Source organism: Podarcis raffonei, chromosome Z (assembly GCF_027172205.1).
Source record: "Podarcis raffonei isolate rPodRaf1 chromosome Z, rPodRaf1.pri, whole genome shotgun sequence".
Classification (NCBI taxonomy): domain Eukaryota; kingdom Metazoa; phylum Chordata; class Lepidosauria; order Squamata; family Lacertidae; genus Podarcis; species Podarcis raffonei.
The window spans coordinates 23172160-23196772 of NC_070621.1; the positions used below are offsets into that span (position 1 = coordinate 23172160).

The following is a 24613-nucleotide window of genomic DNA, read 5'->3' on the forward strand; positions in this document are numbered from 1 at the left end:
GCAGTTACAGTCAAGTTGCACATTTATTAAATGTCCAGTTTAAACTGTTTAATTTAATTCAACAAGATTGATGAACGTGATCCAGTGATACCAGCTTTTTGAAGTCTGATAGTTATTTACACGTCCTGCCACCCCTTTGCCTTTTAGCAATAGTGGTTTGGACAATCTGCTAAGGAAAATAATAACACAATAAAATTCAAAACAGTAACAATTAACTGCACATCTGTTCAAAGTCCAATTATAACTATTTATGATTAACTTGATCCAGTTGATTCTGAGCTGGACAAGCGTATTGGCAAAACAATTCCAGCAATGGCTTGCCTTTCCAAAAGGGGATGGGAGAATGTGGTGCTAATGACCAATACCAAGATGAAGTCTTGAGCACACTGAGCACACTGCTTTGAGCCTTGAGCACATGTTGAGCACACTGCTTTATGGAAGTGAGTCGTGGGCAACTTACACCAGCCAGGAGCAATGCCTCAGCATCTTCCACATGCACTGTGTTATGAAGATTTTGGGCATCACATCTCAAGACAGAGCCTCAAACAAAGATGTGCTCTCCCAAGCCCAAGTTCCCAGCATGTTCGCACAGCAACATCTACACTGATTTGATCATGTCCACAGAATGGAAGATGGCAGGATCCCCAAGGACATGCTCTGTGGGGAACTGGCTTCAGACCCCAGGCCCATTAGCAGACCAACTCTACATTACAAAGATGTCTGCAAATGTGGCATGAAGGTTGGCAACATCAACCCTACTGTGGGAATCCCTTGCAGGCGACTGCAGGGCCTGGAGACAGACAGTCAGGTCATGCATCCACAGCAGTGATCAGAGGAGGAATGACTGCTAGGAGGAGTGCTGAGAGAAGAAATGCCATGGTGCATCTACAGCAGCACAACTGGATGCCTTCATCTACCCCAGCTGCAACAAAACATGTCTCTCTTGCACCAGCCTCTAGTCACAGCAGGCACCATAGAAGCCAGCTCCTAGGGGGTGAGCATTGCCATTCAAATGCTGTATGTGTGTCTCATCATGTGGCTGATTATGCAGGGTGGGGCTTATCTGCCCCCTTTTTTTCAAGGTGGCACTCAGGCAACTTGAAACAGTAGTCATTTACAACTCCAGCACCCCCCACCCTCTTGCCTTTCATTGCCACACTTAGGTAATTCCATCCCAAAGGGCAGTACCACCCACTTTGGGAATACAGTAACTGATATAGCTAGTATTGCCAGCACCGATTGACAGCTTCTTTCCAGGGTTTCATTCCCCGCCATACCTGGGCAGGTGGGGACTGAGCCTGGCGCTTTCTGCGTGCAGAGCAAATGCTCTGCCAACTCCAGCACTGATGACAGCCTCCCCACGGATGGATGCGATGGGTATTGGGGGGAGGGGTTGTCATCTTCTCCCCACAGCTAGAGAAGCTGCTGCTGGTTGTGGTGGTGGTGATGGAGGCGCATGCGCTGTGCTCGTACTGCGGAGCCCAAAGCTCGCAGGGAAGCGCTCGCGCACCGAGCCTCCGCCGCGCGTGCGCTCTCCTGCACGCACCGAGAGAGGCAGTAGGAGCCTCTGCGATAGTCAGAGCAGAAGCTGCGGGTGCATCCTCGGTTCTGCAGCCTCCTGAAGTAGCATGACAGGCGGAGACAGGAGCTGCAGCGGCAGCTGCAGGCGCTGAGCCCATCACCGTCGCTTCCAGCATCCCAGCAGGTGACAATATGGAAATGCGATTTCTTGCTTTGCATTTTTGAAAAGAATTCTCTCCCCCCCTTTCTCCCTCCTCCCTCCGTTTCGCTGCAGGGTGATGCAAAATGTGAAGGGCTCTGACTTTGCATGGCGATGCGCTGGAAGGGCGGGTTGGCCGGCTGATGCTATCCTTTTTGGCTCCCTCCCCACCCCCGGATCCAGGGCTTGGCAGGCGAGGAGGGAGACAGCGAGAGTGAGAGCGCCTTTGGGCACCCTGGATTTGTGGGCTAGCAGCAAGTGCTCCCCCCCCCCGCTCACTCTTTTTTCCGGGAAAGAGGAGGGGAGGGGGCGCCTGGTGGTGGGGAGGCTGGAGGGGGCTCCATTGCATTGCGCGAGGGAAGTGGGAGGGCAAGGCGAGTGGGTGGCTGGCTGGCTGCTGCCTGCTGCATGCTGCGGCGCTTGGCACATTCCCGGTTGCTAGAATGTGGGCAGGAGGGCATGCGTGCCATTATTAGCAGAGAAGGGGGGCGGGCAGAGAGAGCGCGAGAGAGCGGGGCGTGGGGGAGAGAGGGACAGATTCAGCTGTCAGCCTTAACTAGAGAGAGGTGGGGTGGGGGTAGATGTTCCAAAGTGGAGAGCGAAGGATATGGGGGCGGGGCGGGACCCTTACATCTAGGGATCCATAAAGACAGGGTAGCTCAGGGAGCTCTCTGGAGAAGGACATCGCTTTTTGCACATCATTCTATGGCACCTGCTTCAGCATATATTGGGTGGGTACTTTGGAAAACCACCGATGTTGTCTTACTGCATTCCCTTTCGGGCAATTTCCACAACGGAAGGGCACGTGAGGGTGTTGGGAGGCCTCGAGGACTAGAAACTGGTTTGTATGGGAGCTCCGCTTGCAGGACATGAGAGAGTACCTTGAAGCATGTGCAGAGTGCTTTGCCTCACTGCAGCTGCGTAACCAAGGTCAGCATTCCATGCATCTCTTGGATGAGCAAATGGAATTTCCAGGTCAGAGATTACGGCTTCTTGACCGCCTTGAGTCCTGGCATCTCAGGTTTTAGAAGCCGATTAGCCAGTGGCTGTGAGCTTGCCATACAGCTGGGCTTGAGCACTCGGGGGCATTCTTGTGACTGCAGTTCTGTGACTTGGATTTGCTTCTTGCTGGCTGTCTGATGCTGTGGTTTGCGTGGGTATGCCATTGGGGGAGAAAGTATAATAATAATAATAATAATAATAATAATAATAATAATAATAATGGCTGATAACATTGAGGTTCATAATAAGAATGAGAATATTAGACACATGATTCTGTGGATGAGTTGCCTGGGAATTCTCCAACTGATTTAGCAATTTGAAAGCAACTGACTTCAAATTCCAGTACCTGGACTGGATGTCTTCACTCCTATAAATTATTGCTCCTTCCTACCCTGGCATCCTCTGTCCCTTGGTGATTTAAATATATTGTATACTGTATCTTGAGAAGCTGGGAAGACTTCAGCACATGAACACAGTCTTCTAGTCAGCTTGAGGCCTGCCTCAGGTGTCAATGTATACTGAGGCTGTTGCCCATCTCTGCACCTGCAAGCCAGCAGTGGCGTAGCATGGGTTGCTAGCACCAGGGGTGGGCAAGCTGCTGACGATGACGAAGTGTCCTCCCCAACAGAGCCGAGTGGGCCGCATTGGATAGCCTGCCCATGCAGGGGGGAGCCCCGCTAGCCAATACAGCCCTTGGCAAGTGAATCCTTCCCCTAACGCTCGTAGAGAAGACTGCTGGGCTGGGGTGGGGTGGCCCCTTGTCTACATCCCTCTATTCACACCCACTCACCATGGGCCTGAGCTGCTCTTCCACCTTCACCAGGGCAGGATGGGGATCGCTGTGGAAGCTGGCACCTGTGTGGGGGCACCCTCAGAATTGTGCGCCCAGGGCCATGCCCCCGCTGGCTCCCCCTATGCTACACCACTGCCGGCTATCATGGGCTAGTTTGCTGCTCCAGGTGAAAATTAGTTTTGCTTCCCCTTCCCCAGTCTTTTATATTTTCTTGAATTTTTTGTACTTGTACTTGTGATAATATGCATTAACATACAGTGAGCAAAAGTGATATGATAAAAACTTTTAATGGAAGACACAAGTTTTCTCTTCTTTAGTTGGCTTTGGGAGAAAGCAATTCTCCCCCGCCCTTGCACCTGACTTAAACTTGACATGCGGGATCCATGACCAGATATCGCAATATTTTTGTCTGTATTTTAAGGCTGTCACAGGGAGCTCTAGATTTGACTGAGGTGGTGCAGCTGGGAAAAGCATAAGAAGAGCTTTATGGATCAGGCCAGTGGCCCATCTGCTCCAGCATCCTGTTCTCATGGTGGCCAACCAGATGCCTGTGGGAAACCCACAAGCAGGATTTGGGCACAAGAGCCCTCTCCTCTCCTGTGGTTTGTAGCAACTGGTATTCAGAAGCATTATTGCCTCCAATTGTGGAGACAGAGCATAGTCATCAAGTCTAATAGCCACTAATAGCCTTATCCTTCATGAATTTTTCTAATCCTCTTTTAAAGCCACTGGGGTTAGTGGTCATCACTGCCTCCTGTGGAAAACAGGATACTGTTTCTCCCGCCTTTTTCTTCTTTTTATCAATTTAAGGCCTAATCTGTGCTATATATTTAAAGCAGTACTGTACCACTTTAAATAATCATTCCTTTCCCCAAAGAAGCATGGGAAGTGTAGTTTGTTTATGGTGCTGTGAGTTGTTAGGAGATCCCTATTCCCCACACAGAGCTATGATTCCAAGTTTTCATGGGCAGAGGTGCTGCCTTCTCCAGAGGACTGAGAGGGCACACTGTGACGTTCTGACGTTAGAATGTCACACGCATGACATTGCATGATGTCAAGACATTGCACGCGGAGCCCTCTGAACGTTGAGGGGGTCTAGGCTCCTCAAAAAAAAGATTGGCGGGGGTGGGTGGGTTCCAAAGTGCCGCAGCCCCTAGGAGCCTGCACCCTTGTCCATGGGAAACAGGACTGGCTGTTAAACTGCTTTGGAAATAGTGAGGGTAATAGAGACCTTCTCACTGTTCCCTTTAACAAAATACAGTTCTCAGGATTCTTTGGTGTAAGAGAGCTTTAAACGTATAGCAGTTAATCCTATAGGAGGAAATGCCCCTGTATTTTTTCCCTTTGAGGATCTAACAGCAATTTGAAATGCCCAAAAATAGGTTTTTAATTTTTTTAAGGCTGGGATATTTGTTTTTTATTAAATTGTAGGGCGGGATGGTGGTGGAAGCTGAAGGGTAGGTACTTAGACCCTGAATATGGGCTTTTAGAAATTGGTGAGTACCTCTTTCCCAACCTCGTGCTCTAATTCGGAGACCCTAACCTCCTGTCTGCAGTGTAACTCCCATACATGGCTACACAAAAGTGACCCCCAGTTAAGTCCAACAGAACTTACTCCCAGGTATATAGGATTGCAACCTCAAAGTATAAGCAAATATGCAGTAAGCACCAGGCAAGGATCTTCCATGTGACTGTTGCATGTAGTTTGCAAAACTGTGGTTTTGTCCTCACAAAGGGTCTGGGGCAGGACAGAAACAGTGCCCTCCTCCCTGCTTCAGTTTTCTCCCATTGAAGATCATTCTCCCTAATCAATACAAATGAATGGTTACTCATGCTCCATTCACCTGTATGGAAAGAGACGAAGAGACTATTTTCAGGTAAACCACACAACTGATGGAAAGGTAAAGCAGTGTATCAGCTCTTACTGTGCCAAAATTTTGAGAAACCCAGATTTTAAAAAAGTTTTCTTCATCTGTGAAAGGGGATTCAATTTCTCTGCTTCTTTTTCAAGGTGCTTTATAGTTTCTTTATGCTTTTAAAGGGCGCAAGATGGAGTTTATCACTGTGAGGCAGCAATGGCAGGTGGGCAGTGTGTATGTCTTCCTGTCACACATTTCTCCAGCTCTTTGCAGCCTCTCTAGCTGCTGTGCTTCCTGATCTCCAAAAACCCCATAGGATAAATTAGCTCATAAGTTGGAGCTGGGCATATTTACCCTGAAGAAGAAAAGACTGAGAGGAGATATGATAGCCATCTTCACATATCTGAAGGGCTGTCATATAGAAGATGGAATAAGCTTGTTCTCTGCTGGTCCAGAGGGGTGGACCCAAAACCAATGGATTCAAATGACAAGAAAGGAGATTCCAAATAAAGTGGTACCTTGGTTTACGAACTTAATCCTTCCCAGAAGTCCATTCTTAAACCAAAGTGTTCTTAAACCAAGGTGTGCTTTCCCATAGCAGCGGGGGACTCAACAGGAAGCGGAATGTGTTTTGCTTCCAAGGCAAAGTTCACAAACCAAAACACATACTTCCGGTTTTGAAGCATTCTTAATCCTAGTTGTTCATAAACTAAGCTGTTCTTAAACCAAGGTACCACTGTAAACACTAGGAAGAACTTTCCATTGGTCAACAGTGGAATGGGCTGCCTCAGAATGTGGTGAACATTCTTCATTAGATGTTTTTAAACAAAGGTTGGATGGCCATCTGTCAGGGATTATTTAGCAGGGATTGGACTAAATTCACCTTGGGGACCCTCCCAAGTCTACAATTCTGTGAATCTGTGTCTTCCCTTATTTTAATGGAAGTGTAGGAAGACTGTGTTTTTTATGTGTGATTACTGAGCACCTGAATTCAGTGCACTCATTCTTCCTTTTATCTTTTAGAAAAGATCTCGTTGCACTGATTCCTGTAACAATTCCACTTTTGAAAAATGTATGTAGCATTGTTAGGTGTACTCAACGGAGACAACCAAGGATTGTTGAATAAACATGTAATTGGTCACTTATTAAGGACAGCAAGAACAATGATGGCCAGAAACTAGAAAGAAGCAAATATTTTGAATCGTACAAACATGGTATAACGTGATTTGGGAGATAGCACTTTATCAAAATCTGACACAATTTTTTTCCGTGCCTAGAGGGCAAAAAGAGATAAAGACTTTTGTGGTGGGCTGGTAGCCATTCATAGAGCACATGAACAAAGTCCTTACAGGACAGACTGTACCTGTTGCATTCTGTAATAGATGGTTGTGTCAATGCCTTGACACCAGCAACTTTTGGACTCTCCACTTCAATGCTTACTATAACTTTACTACTATTCTTTAGAGCTTCAGGTTTGTAATGAGGAAGAGGAGTGGGATGCTTAGTTTGTCCTTTTTCTCTTTTAAACAAATGAAGGAGCAGGGTAGGCAGCACCCCTAATGCCTGCACTTAAAGAAAAGCCTTTTTGAGGATGTCACAGGGCTGTCGGGAAACCTGGGCACTCAGAAAGGCTGCAGAGTGCAGATCACTGGCTGGATGATTTGGACTGACCCTGTGGGTGGGGTGTGTGTTGGGGAGAGGGGTTGAGGACTCTGTGATCCCCCTGCAGGAATTCAACCAATGGCAGCCCCTCCCATCCTGTCTGTTGGGCTGAGCTTCTGCTGAGCAGGGCTACAGCAAACATACTGTGCATAATAGCATAGTTGTTTCATGAGATTATGGGGATGGAGCCAGTGCCACAAGTAGTGATTTCTAGGCCCTGGGGCTGGCAGCCAATTTTCTGGCCTCTTTCATCCCCTGGGAAGCAGCACCAAGCCGAGTTAAGGATAATTGTGGGTCCTGCTGCTGAATTTGTTCAAGTCCCTGCTGCTCAGCTGGTCTAATCCTGCTCTTCAGCTAAGGCACAAAAATATGTTTGTGGTCAGTCTTTGATAGTAAAGGCCTTGATGCGTCTTTCTACCATCAGGCTGCAGACTGTTTCCCTTTCTGGTCTGCTGTCTTTACTAAGACCCCAAGTAGGCAAGCATTGCTAATTTGACATTATTTTAGTTGATGGTGTACAAGTGTGACCCCAGAACCTCACTTTGTGCTCCTGGTTGGGCTCACAGGTGGGTTTAAGACTTGGTGCCCCAAATTTATGATCGGAAGGAGCTATCTTAATCAAACCTACTGGTCTGGACAGCCCTCTACATTTATAAATACCAGAAGATGGAGTATTGCTTTGCTGGGTGCATACAGAGTCCATAAAGTCCAGCATCCAATTTCCAGCTGTGGCCAGCCAGATGCCACACAATAATAGCCCTTCCCTGTATGGTGCCTCTGAACCTGGATGTCATACGAACGTAAGCTGGTGGCCATAATACCTTGTGACACTGAATGCCTTAAATCTTGTTTAACTATGGAACAAGGTGGTAGTGAAGGCCACCAACTTGGGTGGCTTTAAAAGAGGATTAGACAAATGCATGAGGACAAGGCTCTCAATGGCTACCAGCCATGATGGTTATGTTCTCCTTCCAATGTTGGAGATAATATGCCAGTTGCTGGGAATCACAAGTGAGGAGAATTGCTTCTGTGTTGAACCAAAGGTGAGCTGTTCCAGAAGCTTTGCTAACATCACAATTCAAAGTGTTGGTGCTGACCTTTAAAGCCCTAAATGACCTCGGCCCAGTATACCTGAAGGAGCATCTCCAACCCCATCGTTCAGCCCAGACACTGAGGTCCAGGTCTGAGGGCCTTCTGGCAGTTCCCTCACTGCGAAAAGTGAGGTTACAGTGAACGAGACAGAGGGCCTTCTTGGTAGTGGCACCCACCCTGTGGAATGCCCTCCCATCAGATGTCAAGGAAACAACTATCTGACTTCTGGAAGACATCTGAAGACAGCCCTGTTTAGGGAAGTTTTTAATGTTTGATGGTTTATCGTGTTTTTAATATTCTGTTGGGAGGTGTCCAGAGTGGCTGGGGAAACCTAGTCAGATGGGCAGGGTATAAATAAATAAATATTCAAGATAACCCAACAATTAATTGGTATTGGTTGCAGCAATGAGCTCATTTGTTTCGATATATGTTAATTGGTTTGCTTTGATGTTATCCTTATCTGCAGAATTGGGGTGCTGGTCTGTGAGCCCAGAAAGGGGAGCTATCTGTAAGGGTTGGGTATTTGCCACTTATGCCCTCATCTAGTGAGATGAAATGATGTACAGTATGCTGTATAAAGAATCTATGCACTTTTACATAAGAAGTTTACATAAGAAATAAGAAGAAAGGATGGAGAAATGAGGCAACTCCAGGAGTTGCACAAAATGAAGAGAAGCACTGCAGGTGCCCTACCTGTGCTCTAAAGTAGGCCTCACCAAACTGGTGCCTTCCAGCTGTTTTGGACTACAACTCCCATGAGTCTTGGCTACCATGACAGTGCTGGCTAGAACTGGTGGGAGTGGCAGTCCAGATAACCAGGGGCCATCAGGTTGGTAAAGGCTGCTCTAAACAATTCATAATTTTAGGAGATTCTATCATTTTGCTCTCTTCTCCTTTCCTCTTTTATATTGTTGTGATTGCATTATTTATTGTAGATCTTGCCTGATAAGCTGCCCCTCCCAAAGAGGTGCAACAATACAGAGCCAGCCTTAAATTACTAGCCATTTACTCATGCAAGGGACTTTCCCTGCCTGCCTCTGCCCCTTGGCGCTCAGCCAGATGTAATCATTCTGAATGTGCTGCTTCCATTAGCTCATCACTGCACTCATGCAGGAATAATGTAATCCCTTTGCTGTCTCAGTGCGTTTCCCCATTGCTGTGGCTTCGCAGCACCCCAAATGCAAGTAGAAATCTGATCTTAAATGACCCCATCAGCTTGCCTTTGGGGAGGTTTAAGGAGGTTTCTGACATCCCTGGTGGCTCATCCAAAACAATGTACTTTGTTGATTTTGGTGAAAGAGGAGCAGGAAAGGCCTCAGTTTGTGTGCTTGGGACTCCCCTTGAAAAGAAGCAGACATAAAATGTGTTTGTGATGATGCTGGTCCTGTTGTGGAGGTGGGGATGATTAACAAATTCAATCCTTCTGGCTAACTGGGAATATGCCCTCACTCACCCAAGTTTAGGATATTCCACCATTCTTCAGCAGAGTTTCTCTTTCACTGAGAAAAATAAGTGGTTCATGTAAATCTAAACTAAGCTTTAATAATACTGTAAAGGAAACTAACAAAATACAGTGGTAACTCGGGTTAAGAACTTAATTCGTTCCGGAGGTCCGTTCTTAACCTGAGGTACCACTTTAGTTAATGGGGCCTCCTGCTGCTGCTGCGCCGCTGCCACGTGATTTCTGTTCTCATCCTGAGGTAAAGTTCTTAACCCGAGGTACTATTTCTGGGTTAGCGGAGTCTGTAACCTGAAGCATCTGTAACCTGAAGTGTCTGTAACCTGAGGTACCACTGTAGCATAATGAGAGAAACTAAATACAGTACAACCACTTGAGGCAAGTCTGAGACAAGAAGTAAGAAGAGGCAGTTGCTCCCTCTTAACCAGGGGTTGGCAAGGCTTACCGGCCATGGGCCAGATCACTCCCGTGGAGATCGTCCATGGGCCAGACCAGCGCAGCATGACACTGGAAATCGCATCTGTGCATGTCTGTGGTGCCAGAAATCGCTTCTGCGCATGCCCAGACACCGAAAATCGTGCCTGCGCAAAGCGATTTTTGGCATCTGGGCATGTGCAGAAGTGATTTCTGGTATCTGTGCGTGTGCAGACGCAATTTCTGGCGCTGCTCAGTGAGTCCCCGGGCCACGCCGGTTTAGCGCAGCACGTGGGGGACTCGCCAAGCAGGCGGTTTGTTTCGGGGGCGGCTCCTGGGCTAGTAAAACTGTCTTTGTGAGCTGGATCCGGCCCATGGACCGCACATTGCCGACCCCTGCTCTTAACTGACATTCTTAACGGAATACACTGGTACCTTAGGTTACATACGTTTCAGGTTACAGACTCCGCTCACCCAGAAATAGTGCTTCAGGATGAGAACAGAAATCAGGCTCTGGCGGCATGGCAGCAGCAGGAGGCCCATTAGCTAAAGTGGTGCTTCAGGTTAAGAACACTTTCAGGTTAAGTACGGACCTCCGGAACGAATTAAGTACTTAATCTGAGGTACCACTGTACAGACTGAAGGGAGGGGCTGATTCCAGAGCAAAACACACAAGCTACATACCAAACATTCTACTGATCAAATTAGGCCTCAGGTACTATTTCTGGGTTAGTGGACTCTGTAACCTGAAGCGTATGTAACCTGAAGTGTATGTAACCCAAAGTACCACTGTATACAGAATATACAGTGTAAATTGTTACATTAATAAAACTCCCATTTTCCATTCTGTATCTATCTCATTCTATTATTGTGACTTCCCTCCACCACAGCACGACAACCATTGATATATCTTGAACTTGTCATTGTGTTATATATATTAGTTACTTTGGCCCCAGAACAATCTTACAATAATTTTTCCACTCCTTTATGAACTTAGTCCATGCATATCAATAAATTTGTTTTGGAACGATGTCTTGTCATATATTCTTCTAAACAGTTCCATTCCTTCTTAAGTTCTTGATTCGACTGAAGTTTAATGGCTGCTGTCATTTTAGCCAACTCTATGAATTCACATAATTTGTTAAACCAATCCTCTACTGAGGGGACATTGCCCCCTTTCCAATTTTTTGCTATCATCAACCTGGCAGCAGGTTGTTTGAACCCTGAGACCGTACCAAATTCCATCATTTTTTCTAAGTTTAAAGGATTCCCCCCCCCCCAATGTTATTCCTTGAATTCCTTGATCTTTTCTTATATCCAGTGTAAGTATTTCTAGGACTATAATAAACAGTAAGGCGGAAAGTGGACAACTCTGCCTGGTCCCTTTTTCTATTTGGAAAGACTCCATCATTTCACTATTAATTATCAGATTGGCTTTCTGTTTTTCATAGATTGCCCTTATTCCTCTAGTAAAATGGTCTCCCATTGCTATTAAAGAACTTCCAGGAAACATTGTTGAACACCTTCTCTGCATCCACTAGCATAAAGGCTGCTTTCTTTCCTGGGTTTAAGTCTAGATATTCAATTATATTAATCAATATTCTCATATTATTTTTCATTTGTCTATATGGCAAGAATCTGGCCTGATCTTCATTAATAATATCTTTGAGTACTTTTTTTAATCTATTGGCCAGAATTCCTGCATAAAGTTTATAATCATTATTAAGCAATGAGATTGGTCAATAGTTGTTAACAGATTCTTGAGTTGTTCCTTGCTTAGGTATCAACACTATGTTAGCTGCTTGCCAAGTCGCTGGTATTCTTCCATCTTCCAAGATCTTGTTCATAAGTATCTTCAGAGGTAAGGCTAACACCTCTTCTAGTCTTTTATAATGTATTGCTGGCAGACTATCTGGTCCCGGGGATTTTCCAATATTGGCCTTTGAGATAGCTTGGTGTAGTTCCATCATAGATATAGGTGATTTGAATTGTCCAATTTTGTCATTTACCACCTTTGGGATTTCCTTTCCCTGGAGATATTTTATTATGTCCTGATCTTCTGTTTTTTAAAAAATATTTTTATTGGTTTTTCCATGTATTCATCTTCTAACAAGATTTCTCTAACAATTTTCCATATTTCCCCCCTCCCCTGGACTTCCCTCATATTCCCATTTTGTTTTATTTCCATATTACTCACCCTGAGTGTTGTTTCCCAATTCCCCCCCCATACATATAATCTTACTTTTTGTTATATACAATTGTGTTTGTTTATTCAAACCCTGCCAGTGAGTCCAATTCTATATGTTGCTTCTTCATATATGCTGTAAATGGTTCCCATTCTCTTTTAAAGTCTTTGTTATCCTTTTCATGTAATTTATCTGTTAATTTTGCCAGTTCTGCATATTCCATACGTTTCCCTTGCCATTGTTCTTTCGTTGGTATTTCTTCTGTCTTGCAAGCTTGTGCTATGTCCTTTTCTTCTTCTGTATCTACCTTGTATAATTTTTTGAAATATCTTACAAAACACTTGCTTATTTCTTCTGGCTCGTCTATTATCTTCTCTTCTGTTTCTCTTTAAAATTGTTCAGATTAGGAACACGTTCACAACATTGCTCTCCTTCTCTGAAATACACTATGCTTCTCACTTTCACTTCTCTTGCCTTTGGATTAAGAATTCTGTAACTTTTGTGCCCCTTCTCAAAGCCAACAAATATTCCTAACTCAGTCCTGGTGATAAGTTTAGTATGTCTTTGTGCTGGCACATATGCAAAAACTTTAGATCCAAAGACTCTAATATGACTGATGTTCGGTACTCTTCCAAATCAAAGTTCAAATGCTGTTTTATTTGTAGCTTTTGTTGGCAGTCTGTTCTGCAAATATGTTGCTGTCATCACTGCCTCATCCCAATATTCAATGATAAATTAGGCTCTGTAAACATATATCTGACCAGCTCCATCAGAGAGCGATTCTTTCTCTCCGCCGCAGCATTTTGTTCTGGAGTAAATGGGGTAATGTGCAAATGTTTAATACCACTTTGATCTAGATAAGATTTGATGTGGTATGACATGCCCTCACTACCATTGTTTGAAAGTATTGCTCATGGCTTTCTCCCAAATTGGTTTTCAACACTTGCAATAAACATCTTCAATTTCTCTGCAGTTTCTGATTTTTCCTTTAAAAGATAAGTTGTACAGTTTTGCGAATAATCATCAATAAACATTAATACATACTTACTTTCCCCATGAGATCAGTTGAATTGGACCACATATATCAGTATAAATAAGTTGCAAAGGTTCTGTTGAACTTTTCTGGTTTTGCTTGGGGATAGAAGGTCTTGTTCCCCAACAAACAACTTTCACATATTTCACTGTTCAGGTCAACTTTACAAGGTTTAATTTCCATTCCTCTCACCAAACCTTTCTTTGGCAGGTCTGCAATAATCCTGAAGTCTCTATGCCCAAACCTTATGTGCCACAGGTTGCACTTGAATTCTTCTTGACCATATTCTTCTTGACCTGTATCTAGCACAAAGACTCCATTATTTTCTAAACCTTGTGTGTATAAAAGTCCATCTTTGGTAATTACACATCTGTTGTGATTAAAATTTACATTAAAACCACGTTTGGTCAGGGTTGACACACTCAGCAAACTGTTAATTCTGGCAAGTAAACTACACCTCTCACTTCATTGCAAACTGTTTTTGTGCCTGAACACATCTGAGCGAACCTGTTCCTTTTCCTTGCACAGAAATTTTGTGGCCATTTGCAACTGTAACTGTCTCTGATGAGTTTTCATTTAACTCTCTGAAAAAAATAGCATCACATGTTATGTGCAATGAAGCTCCCAAATCAATTAACCAACCAGAAGAGTTACTGTTAATAGTATCAATTTTCCTATAACTTGAGATTGCTAGATAGTTCTGATGAACTGTAAAAGCATTTTTGGTTTGCTTTCTGTCACTACCCTGGAACTTTTCTTTATTAGTCTTTGTTGTGTACAATTCCTTGCAAAATGTTCTATTTCCCACACAAAAAGCATATAGATTTGTCTCTTTTGTCTGCACCTTGAAAAGCAGCCTTATTTTTAAATATATACGTATCAGTAAATACTTACGTTTCACACTCTGCTGCCTTTTCAGCTCTCCTAGCAGTCTCCTCTTTAAGTCTTGATACAACATATTTCATATCAAGTTTATCTTTAGTCTCCTGCATGTATCAAAAACTGTAACTTTCAGGCAAACTTGACAGAATTAAAACCACTTCTTCAAATTTCTTGCCTATAATATCTAAATGAACTCTGTCACTTGACTTAGATGCTTTACTAAATCTCCATTTTCTTTCTATTTTAAATTAAACAGCTTTCTTGATAAATACAGTCTCTCATTCAACTCTTTCAGACCTTGCCACAACTCTTTGGCAGTCTTAACATTTCTTATGTGGTGTAAGTCACTGTCACTCACATAAATTGAAATTTCTGTCCTTGCCTTTCTGTCCTGCTTTTCCCACTTTACTTTTTCTGCCTCTTCTGCTGATGCAGATTTTATGTCCAGAAAAGATAGTTTACTTGAAGTGAGGACAGGCACAGGAGGCTCTAGGGCTTTTGTAGCTTTTATATACATGGCCATATTATTATTATTCTCTCTCTCTGCCAGACTGGACCCCTAACCCAATTGTTGTGGAGGTGGGGGATGATTAACTAAATCAATGCTCCTGTCAGACTGGAAATATCCCCTCATTCACCCAAGTTTAGGATATTCCATGCCTTTCCTCAGCAGAGTTTCTTTTTCTTTGAGGAAAATAAGTGGCTTATGTAAATATAAACTAAGCTTTAACATTAAAGGAAACTGTAACAAAACAGCATGATGAGAGAGGTTAAACACAATATGAGGTAAGTCTGAGGCAAAAAGCAAGAAGAGGCAGTTGGTCCCTCTTAACTGACATTCTTAACGGAACACAGACTGAAGGGAGGGGCTGATTCCAGAGAAAAACACACAAGCCCCGCCCACCACATACCAAACACTCTACTGTAGGCACGTCCAACTTCCAAAAGACTATGATCTACTCCCAGTTTTAAAAACCTGGCAGTGATCTACCTATTCTCATTGGAGGGAGGAGGAGCGTGGATGGGGTGGGTGGATTCCCCAATTATTGAACTTTTTTTGCGGAGGATTGCCCACAGTTGTTGAGCCCAGAGCTGTTGAGTTGTTGAGCTTTTTTGGGGTAGGATTGCCCAGAGTTCTTCAGCTTTTATTTGTTAATTTTCGGTAAACTTTATTTAATCCCATGATCAATAAGGGTCCCGCAATCTACCAGGATCAGCCAGGGATCTACCGGTAGATCATGATCTACTGGTTGGACATACCTGCTCTACTGATCAAATTAGGCCCCGGGGGAGTATCTTACAAAGCGGGTTCTCCTTCATAGAGAGCACGTGTTGCGGTGGGAGCAACCATGACATCCCCTGTTGCTGGGCGGGTTAGTTTGGATGGCCACGAATTTGACTGGGCACCCCCAGTGTTGCTGGGGAAAATTGATGGTTGCAATTTTATTTGATTGATGGGGGTGCTATATAGGTCCCTGTGCGCAGCGTTGCGCTTCCTCTTTTCGCTGAGCACATCGGATTACGTGCCCTTGTTGTTGTTGTTGTTTAGTCGTTTAGTCGTGTCCGACTCTTTGTGACCCCATGGACCAGAGCACGCCAGGCACTCCTGTCTTCCACTGCCTCCCGCAGTTTGGTCAGACTCATGTTTGTAGCTTCGAGAACACTGTCTATCCATCTCGTCCTCTGTCGTCCCCTTCTCCTTGTGCCCTCCATCTTTCCCAACATCGGGGTCTTTTCCAGGGAGTCTTTTCTTCCATGAGGTGACCAAAGTATTGGAGCCTCAGCTTCACGATCTGGCCTTCTAGTGACCACTCAGGACTGATTTCCTTAAGAATGGATAGGTTTGATCTTCTTGCAGTACATGGGACTCTCAAGAGTCTCCTCCAGCACCATAATTCTAAAGCATCAATTCTTCGGCAATCAGCCTTCTTTACAGTCCAGCTCTCACTTCCATACATCACTACTGGGAAAACCATAGCTTTAACTATACGGACCTTTGTTGGCAAGGTGATGTCTATGCTTTTTAGGATGCTGTCTAGGTTTGTCATTGCTCTTCTCCCAGGAAGCAGGCGTCTTTTAATTTTGTGACTGCTGTCACCATCTGCAGTGATCATGGAGCCCAAGAAAGTAAAATCTCTCACTGCCTCCATTTCTTCCCCTTCTATTTGCCAGGAGGTGATGGGACCATCCTCCCTTTAATTAGGGTTTGTTTGCGCTGACCTTGCTATGCCTGTAATGGGGTCGTCTGCTTTGGAGCAGGGGCCTGGTAGGAATTTTACCATTTGGCTGATTGGCTGGGGCCATTTGGGTTTGTCTACTGCAGAGCAAATCGTCACAACTTGTAAGGTTGCGGTTAGGCATTGGTTAATTTTTTGGTTGGTGGAGGGGATGTGGTTGGCTGTGCCTGCCCCTCGAATGCTGCTGCTTCTGCAAGGGTATTCCGTTAAAGGAATCCAGGGCCTCACCATGCTTTTGTCCGTATCCCTGACAAAGGGCTAGGGCCACGCAAGAGCCCCAGCGAGCATTTGGGGAGAGGTGAGAGCCTGGCACCCAGCTTTATTCTCTCCCCAAAATTGTTTGCACTTACTGACTTCTGCACGGGTGTGGTTGTCAGTTCTGTTCCTACCTCCAAGTGGGAACAGATAGTCGCTAACCAATGCCTAAGCAACCACTCACCTACTGTAATTCAATAAAGTTGTGGCCAAAATTATGCCAAAAACCAAAACAAAAATGATGTGTGAACTGTGTTTTTACTCAGGGGTGTCTTGCGGGTCCTTGACACCCAAGTGCTAGGCTGCATATGTCTTAAAGAAGGAGAGAGATGGTGAACTGAATGCATGTGGTCACCTTAAAAAAGGTAAAGGACCCCTGACAGTTAGGTCCAGTTGCAGACGACTCTGGGGTTGCGACGCTCATCTTGTTTTATAGGACGAGGGAACCAGCGTTTGTCTCCAGACAGTTTCAGCCAGGGCTTTATTTCAGAAGGAACTCACCAGAACTCAGTTCCAGCCCCTCTCAGGTGGGCACCATTGCCATTATAAGAGAACAAGGGAGGTATTCATGGTTAATTCTGGCATCTCTTTTTCTAGAATAATACTGCTACCCTTATCCTTTTGTGCCCAGAAGGTCACTGTGCTGTGCAGGAGAGTTTCTCCTTAATGTCCCCAAAATATCAGGAGCCCCACTCCACAGTCACTCAGAGCAGGGCTTTCCATGTGGCTGCCCCTTTTTGATGGAACAATGTTACTTTCAAGCAGCTGGGATAGCTCAGTTGGTAGAACGTTAGATTCTTAATCTTAGAGTCATGGGTTTGGGCTCCACCTTGGGCATGGCAGGGGGTTGAGCTAGATGACCTGTGTAATCCCTTCCAACTCTACAGTGCTATGATTCTAAGATATGACAGGCACCCACAATCTGTACTTTCTTGAAGCAATTGAAAACATGTTTGTTTCAACAAGTTTTTCCTGCTGGGTGAAATATCTTTTAGGTGTTCATCTTGTATTGTTTTTAAAACTAATTCAGTTGTTTTTATGGTATGTTTGCAAATCACCTTGAGGCCTATGTAAAATGTGATATTTTAAAAAAAAACACCTAAAAATAATATTTATTAATTTATTTAATAAAACATGCACTACTTGATTGTAAAACAACCTCCTCAAAGTTTTTTACAGAAAAGATAAAGCAATAATATTAGCAATAAGAAAAATTAACCACAATAGTTTAAAACTTTCAGAATATCAAAATAACAATAGACTAAAAAACAGATTAAAATTTGCACCAAATTCACATTTCTCTGACTTTTGCAATGCAGTTCTCCAACCAAGTTATGTGTACCAATGCATATACTGTACTAGGGTAAATTTTGAACCATTTAGAGAAAATTACATGGTGAAATAATTTTGTAAAAATGTGTATATAAGCATAAAGGGACCCCTGACCATTAGGTCGAGTCGTAACCGACTCTGTGGTTGTGGCGCTCATCTCGCTTTATTGGCCGAGGGAGCCGGCATATAGCTTCCGGGTCATGTGGCCAGCATGACTAAGCCGCTTCTGGTGAACCAGAGCAGCGCACGGAAACACTGTTTACCTTCCCGCCGGAGCGGTACCTATTTATCTACTTGCACTTTGACGTGCTTTCGAACTGCTAGGTTGGCAGAAGCAGGGACCAAGCAACGGGAGCTCACCCCATTGCGGGGATTCAAACCGCCGACCTTTTGATTGGCTCTGTAGTTTAACCCACCTCGCCACCCGCGTCCCTTATATTAGCATACATTCGCCCTAAAATGCAGATTAATTTTCACAAGGACTTAAAAACAACAACCGCAAACTGAAGCGGAATTGTGGAGAACTGAACTTATAATTGGGAAAATGGTAACTACAATGGTACCTCGGGTTACAGACGCTTCAGGTTACAGACGCTTCAGGTTACAGTCTCCACTAACCCAGAAATAGTACCTCGGGTTAAGAAGGGTTAAGAACCCTTCAGGATGAGAAGAGAAATTGTGCTCTGCTCTGGCGGCGCGGCAGCAGCAGGAGGCCCCATTAGTTAAAGTGGTGCTTCAGGTTAAGAACAGTTTCAGGTTAAGAACGGACCTCCGGAATGAATTAAGTTCTTAACCTAAGGTACCTCTGTAGAGAGAGAGTAAAACTGACAGACTTAACAATCCCTTCTCCGGAGGAACCAGTAGACTTCCTGGGTATGGAGACATGTTGGAACCTGAAAAGCTATGCTAGCGTCCTCCACCATATTATTTTGAAATGCCCAGGAGTATCTGCTGGGGGCTCAATAAAAAATGGGATCTGGTGATGAGGAAATATATTAAACTGTAAAGGAATCAAGTCTTCCTCTTTCTTTAAATCCTCCTGAGAAGTCTTGCTTGGCATTTAAAGTTTACACAAACCTTCCCCAACGTGGTGTCCAGGTGTTTTGGACTACACATTCCCAGCCAGCATGGCCAATGGTCAAGAATTATTAGAACAGGGATTAATTCAAAACATGTGGTAGGGGAAGATTTAAGCGCTGGGGGGGGGGAGTTACAAAATAAAGAAACAGAATGTGAGTTGAAATGGCATCACTGAAAAAAAAAGTATGGGGAACCTTTGGCTCTCCAAATGCTGCTCCCATTATCCCTGGCCATTGGTCATGCTTGCTGGGGCTGATGGAAGTTGTAGTTCAGCAATTTCCAGAGGACCAGAGGTTATGCATATCTGCTGCAGAATTTCAACTTCAATTTTAAAAGCATGCAGGTCTTTGTTGGAGTCATTCTAGGCATTTAACAGCCCATGGAAATGCAGGAGCTCATTGTGTTGTGAAATAAATAAATAAAATTAAAAATTGTCCAGTAGCACCTTAGAGACCAACTAATTTTGTTCTGGGTATAAGCTTTCGTGTGCATTCACACTTCTTCAGAATCATTGTATTGTGTTGGGGAAAGTGTATCTCGAAAAGGAGCATGCTCTGATGCCAGTGCCAGGCATGTTTGCTCTCGCTCTTTCTCTTTCTCTCTCCCCCACCCTTCAGACTTAACATGTGCATTGAGTTGGACTGAGCAAACAGATTCATCTCCCAGAACAGAAACAGCTTGGGGAGGTCAGTGGATCTGACAGAGCTGAGATTCCAAAGAGGTTTGACGGATGCATTTTTGGAAACAGAAAAATGCCACTGGAGGAAGTGACCATATGCTGCTAGACAAGAGACATCTCCCCCTCCGCACTAAGTGGGGATGCTCTGCCTTTATGGGAGAATTGCAGAGACTGACCTGGCCTGCATCCCAAGTGTTTAGAAAGAGTGAGCTATGGACTCCTACTCATGATGGAACACCCTTTAATATTTCTTGTAAACCACTTAGAGGCTTCACTACAATCAAGCAGCATACAATTTTTGCTAAATAAATAAACAATAAGAAATCTATTTGGCTCCAATTTCTTTACGATCTATTATTACCTGATATCAGTTCCACAAAATCAGTGGTCTCTTGAATAGTCCCCAAATTTCTATTAATAAATTTGTTTCATTTGCATATATTGAAACATAGGGATAATGCCTCATTTATTCTTTGATTTTTCTGTATGCTTTTTACCAATCCATCCCCAAACATGTCTTGAAGTTTTGTAAGACTGTAAGAGGCCCAACACTACCTGGAGAAGCTCTGTGGACGGCACAATAAGGATGCAATGGAGGCAGCAAAGTATGCCTTCTTTGCTGTCTTCACTGCCACTAGGTAGGCTTGACTAGTGTTTGATTGTGTTCCCAGCTTGTTTCCTCACCCTAATCTCTGGAGTATACCAGGGAGCCAAATGGGCTCTACGAAGTGGGAGAGAGTGCTCAGGGGCAATCATTTCAATGGCCTGAACCTTTGGATGTTCCAGAGACCAGCTAAGTAAAGGATAGGAGATTGTGAACAGGCAACAGAACAGATACTGGTATTCAGAGACATACTGCTTCCTACAGTGGAGGTACAGCATAGCCATTGTGGTTGATAGCCTTGATGTACCATGAATTTGTCTAATCCTATAAAAATGAATGTCTGCTTAATAAGAACCTTCCAGTGTTTGGAAGCTGGTTGCACAGTCAAGTGCACCAGTCACTTAAAATCTGCAAGTGTGTGCTCCTTGATTGGGCTCGTTGTGCAAGACGAAAGAGGCACTGGAATTCCTCAGTCTTTTGTACCACCCAGATTCTCAGCTGCCATGACAGCCGGCAATAAATTAGAGCCATTTCAATAGCCATGTTAGTTTTCAGCCAGTTAAAATTTATTGCCACACAAGTGGAAAGTACAATGCTGCAGCAGCTTTCTCCTCGGAAAAAATATGTATTTATTTTTATTCGCATGCATGCATTTCCCAACTTTGTTTCCCAACATTGAAGTGAAGCAGGTCTATGCAGGCTGTAGGTTTGGTTATTAGAAACAGCAGAAATATGCAGGGTGAACATATGTAACTTGAATATATGTAATAGTCTGAGTATAAGGCAGTTTCCTGTGTTCCTATGATAGACCACTGGCTTGTCATTCCTGTCCTAGACAGAAGCAGGGGACAAACGAGGGCAGGCTCTGAGGTGGCCACTCCTACTGCCTTCCTGTGTTGCACTACAGCACTATCCCCATCTCAGTAAATCAGAGGCAAATTCATGCCAAGGCATCAAGAATGTTTGTGTGTGTGCATGCACAGATCTGAGGCATGTATCCTTTCAGGCTCAGCTTACAATGCAAATACTAAAAAGACCAGCCAACATTAACTGATGACAACTCAGGCCAATGGTCTTTCTTGCTTAGTACTATTTGTAAAACAAAGGACTACTTCACACAGCACAGAGATAAACTATGGCAGTAGCTCCCACAGGGGGCAGTGATGACCACTTGCTTGGATAGCCTTAAAAGACAGTTAAACAGATTTGTGGAGGAGAGGGTTACTGATGGTCACTAGCAATGATGTCTTTGCTCTGCCTCCACAGTTGGAGGCAATAATGCTTCTGAATACCAGTTGCTGGAAAGCACACAACAGGAGATGGCTCTTGTGATTGGGTCCTGTTTACAGGTTTCCTACAGGCATCTGGATGGCCACTGTGTGACAAGATGTTAGACCACATTGGTCATTCTCCTGATTCTCCAGAAACTTCTTAAGTTCCCCAGGTCCCTTTAAATGGAGCTGTTGAAGCAAATCATGTGCTCTATGACTGAGCTCTAACAGTGCACCCATAGGACATTTACTATTTTCAGAAACATTTTTGCTTCTGTGTGAACCATAGTAGTTCCATAGCCTTGCTCAGCTGCTTTTCCTAGGCTCTGCTAGTCTCTAGGCTAAAAGACGAGAGAGTATAATTTAGCTAAGCTGTTTCATTGCACTCTCATGATGGAATGTACTGAATGGAATCTCTCTCTCTTCCTCCCCTTTCTCTCATGCAGTAGCCAAAGTCTTGAACAAGATGACTGCTCATCAAAATACCATTTTGTCCTGACACAATTTTTTTATGTTCTGCTCTACTCATTGTCTTTCCAACTTGTTTTCTCTCCTGCATAAGGAACCATTGGATGCCTTATGCATAGCATAGTCACCTACTCTGAATCATAGGCACAATGGAGGGCTTGTGGGAGTGGTTGGATACAGGGATACCAAACAAGTCAACATATACTACTTGGAAGGAAGGGCTTCTGCTCTAGGTCATGTTTGTCAGATTTATCGAGGTAGGGAACCTAGCTCAGTTATAGTGCATTGCATACAGAAGATCCCACATGCCCACAACTGATCTCCAGTTTTCAGCATTTATGGAGGTAGTAATGGGGAGGAAGTACTAACCAACACCACACATTGCAAATATATAACACCAAGCACTACCCATAGGTGTGTATAGGAAACACTCGTGCATATGACTGAAAGTGTTTATGTGTAGACAGAGGTGCACAAATGCACAGTGGTGGCTGGTGAACATTGGGACTGGCAGGGTGAAAGGCACAGAACCCAACAGTAGGTAGAGCTACAGCCATTGAAAGGTAGAGCCAACTAGCTGCAGCTTTGTCTCCCAATCCCTACTGATTTCTGCAAGGACAAGACAAAGGGGTAGGAGACTGACAGCCAGTGCTACTCCTTGGACAGTTTGCAAGTAAGAAGGCAGGCAGGTGGAGGCTGGCTGAAGGCAAACTTAGGTTGGGGACAGCACCCCATTTGCCCAAATGATTTAGCCTCCACTACAAATACACTACAAATAGGGACGCGGGTGGCGCTGTGGGTTAAAGCCTTAGCGCCTAGGACTTGCCAATCGAAAGGTCGGCGGTTCGAATCCCCGCGGCGGGGTGCGCTCCCGTTGCTTGGTCCCAGCGCCTGCCAACCTAGTAGTTTGAAAGCAACCCCGGGTGCAAGTAGATAAATAGGGACCGCTTACTAGCAGGAAGGTAAACGGCGTTTCCGTGTGCTGCGCTGGCTCGCCAGATGCAGCTTGTCACGCTGGCCACGTGACCCGGAAGTGTCTGCGGACAGCGCTGGCCCCTGGCCTATAGAATGAGATGGGCGCACAACCCTAGAGTCTGTCAAGACTGGCCCGTATGGGCAGGGGTACCTTTACCTTTTACCTTTTACCTTACAAATACACAGAAACAGTGGCCCACATATGCATGAATGCCCTAGTTTGGACACAACCTAGATGGTCCTTTGATCTGATCTAGAAGGTTCCTTCATATGTCTTATGTCCATCTGCTGGTATTCATAAGCTAGAGCATAGCCATCATGGCTAGTAGCCGTTGATAGTCTTAGTGGCCATGAATTTGTCCAGTCCTGTACTGAAGCCATCCAAGTTTAATAACAAAATGCCTTTGCACACATGATTAAGTAAACCCATCAGTGATTTCATGCATTTATTTAATTAATTGTGAGACTGAATTACTTAATTGCTTCTGGAGATGCTTAATTGTCCTGGCTGCCTTAATTATACAACTTACAGTGAGAACGTTCAGTCCCTGCGGAATGTTTAGTTGTTCTGCATTCCCCTAAAACACCATTTTGTGTAATAAAACTGCATGTTTAGTGTGTCTTTCAGGATCTGCTCATTTTTCCTTTTCAGAGTTTTGGACTTTCATGGTTTTAACTCTTCAGGCTGTGATTTCCGGAGGCTGGGTTCATAGCAAACACAGGTGTCACCATCCATGTGTTTGCTGGACCTGATAGGAGCAGTATACAAAGCATCTGGGGGCTCAAGATGGGGGGAAGGCTGGTCTAGACAATGCATAGGCATGTCTTAGATGACACACTGGCATCCCATCCTCTATTATTAATAATAATTACATTTATATTCCACCTTTCTTCCAAGGTGGCATGCACAGTTTTCCCTCTCCCAAATTTTATCCTTACAATTGTGTAACAGGAGCAATGGTCCCAAAATACCAGAAAGTGTCTGGAATAGTGGTAATACTGAAACCAGGTAAAGATTCAGAGACTCCAGAATCATTTCACACATTGGGCAGGATACTAAAATATTTACTGGTATTTTAGCTAACAGATTGACAAATATATTACCTAGTATAATCCATACAAATCAAGCAGGTTTTGTTAAGCATAGACATATATCAGATCCTGTACAGAAGGTGTCAAACACAGTATATTATTGGAAACTGTCAAGGAATCTATGTGTGATTGCTTCGTTAGATGTTCATAAAACCTTTGATAAAATATGTTGAAGTTATTTGTATCTACTCTTCTCTAAAATTAACTTTGATGATAGTTTTATGTTCGCATTTCAACATTTATATACTAATAGCAAGGCAGTTGTTTGGGCTAATGGACAGGACTCTTCCACATTAGAGGTACATAGATGTTCTAAGCAAAGCTGCCCTCTATCATTGCTACTTGTCATGTTAGCAATAGAACCACTTGCAAACACTCTTCAAAATAGTAATAAAATCAATGACATTAGATGTAAAGGTCAATCCTATCTGCTCAATTTATTTGCTGATGATATTGCCTGATTGTCTCTGATCCAGAGGTGTCATTGACGGAGGCCATTGGGGAAATAAAAGCATTTG

The 24613-nt window shown here is 44.1% G+C and overlaps 1 protein-coding gene across 3 annotated transcripts in view; it reads left to right on the forward strand.

The window, feature by feature from the left end:
* The first annotated feature begins 1486 nt into the window (after nt 1–1486).
* The window catches only part of LOC128406157 (actin-binding protein WASF3-like), a 72524-nt gene continuing 49397 nt past the window's right edge, over nt 1487–24613 (forward strand). Inside the window, exon 1 of one of the 3 annotated variants that reach the window (XM_053373191.1) lies at nt 1487–1705. The gene's annotated coding sequence lies outside the window, so the exon portion shown is untranslated. The remainder of the gene's footprint in view (nt 1706–24613) is intronic. The other 2 variants (XM_053373189.1, XM_053373188.1) reach the window with 2 other exon arrangements.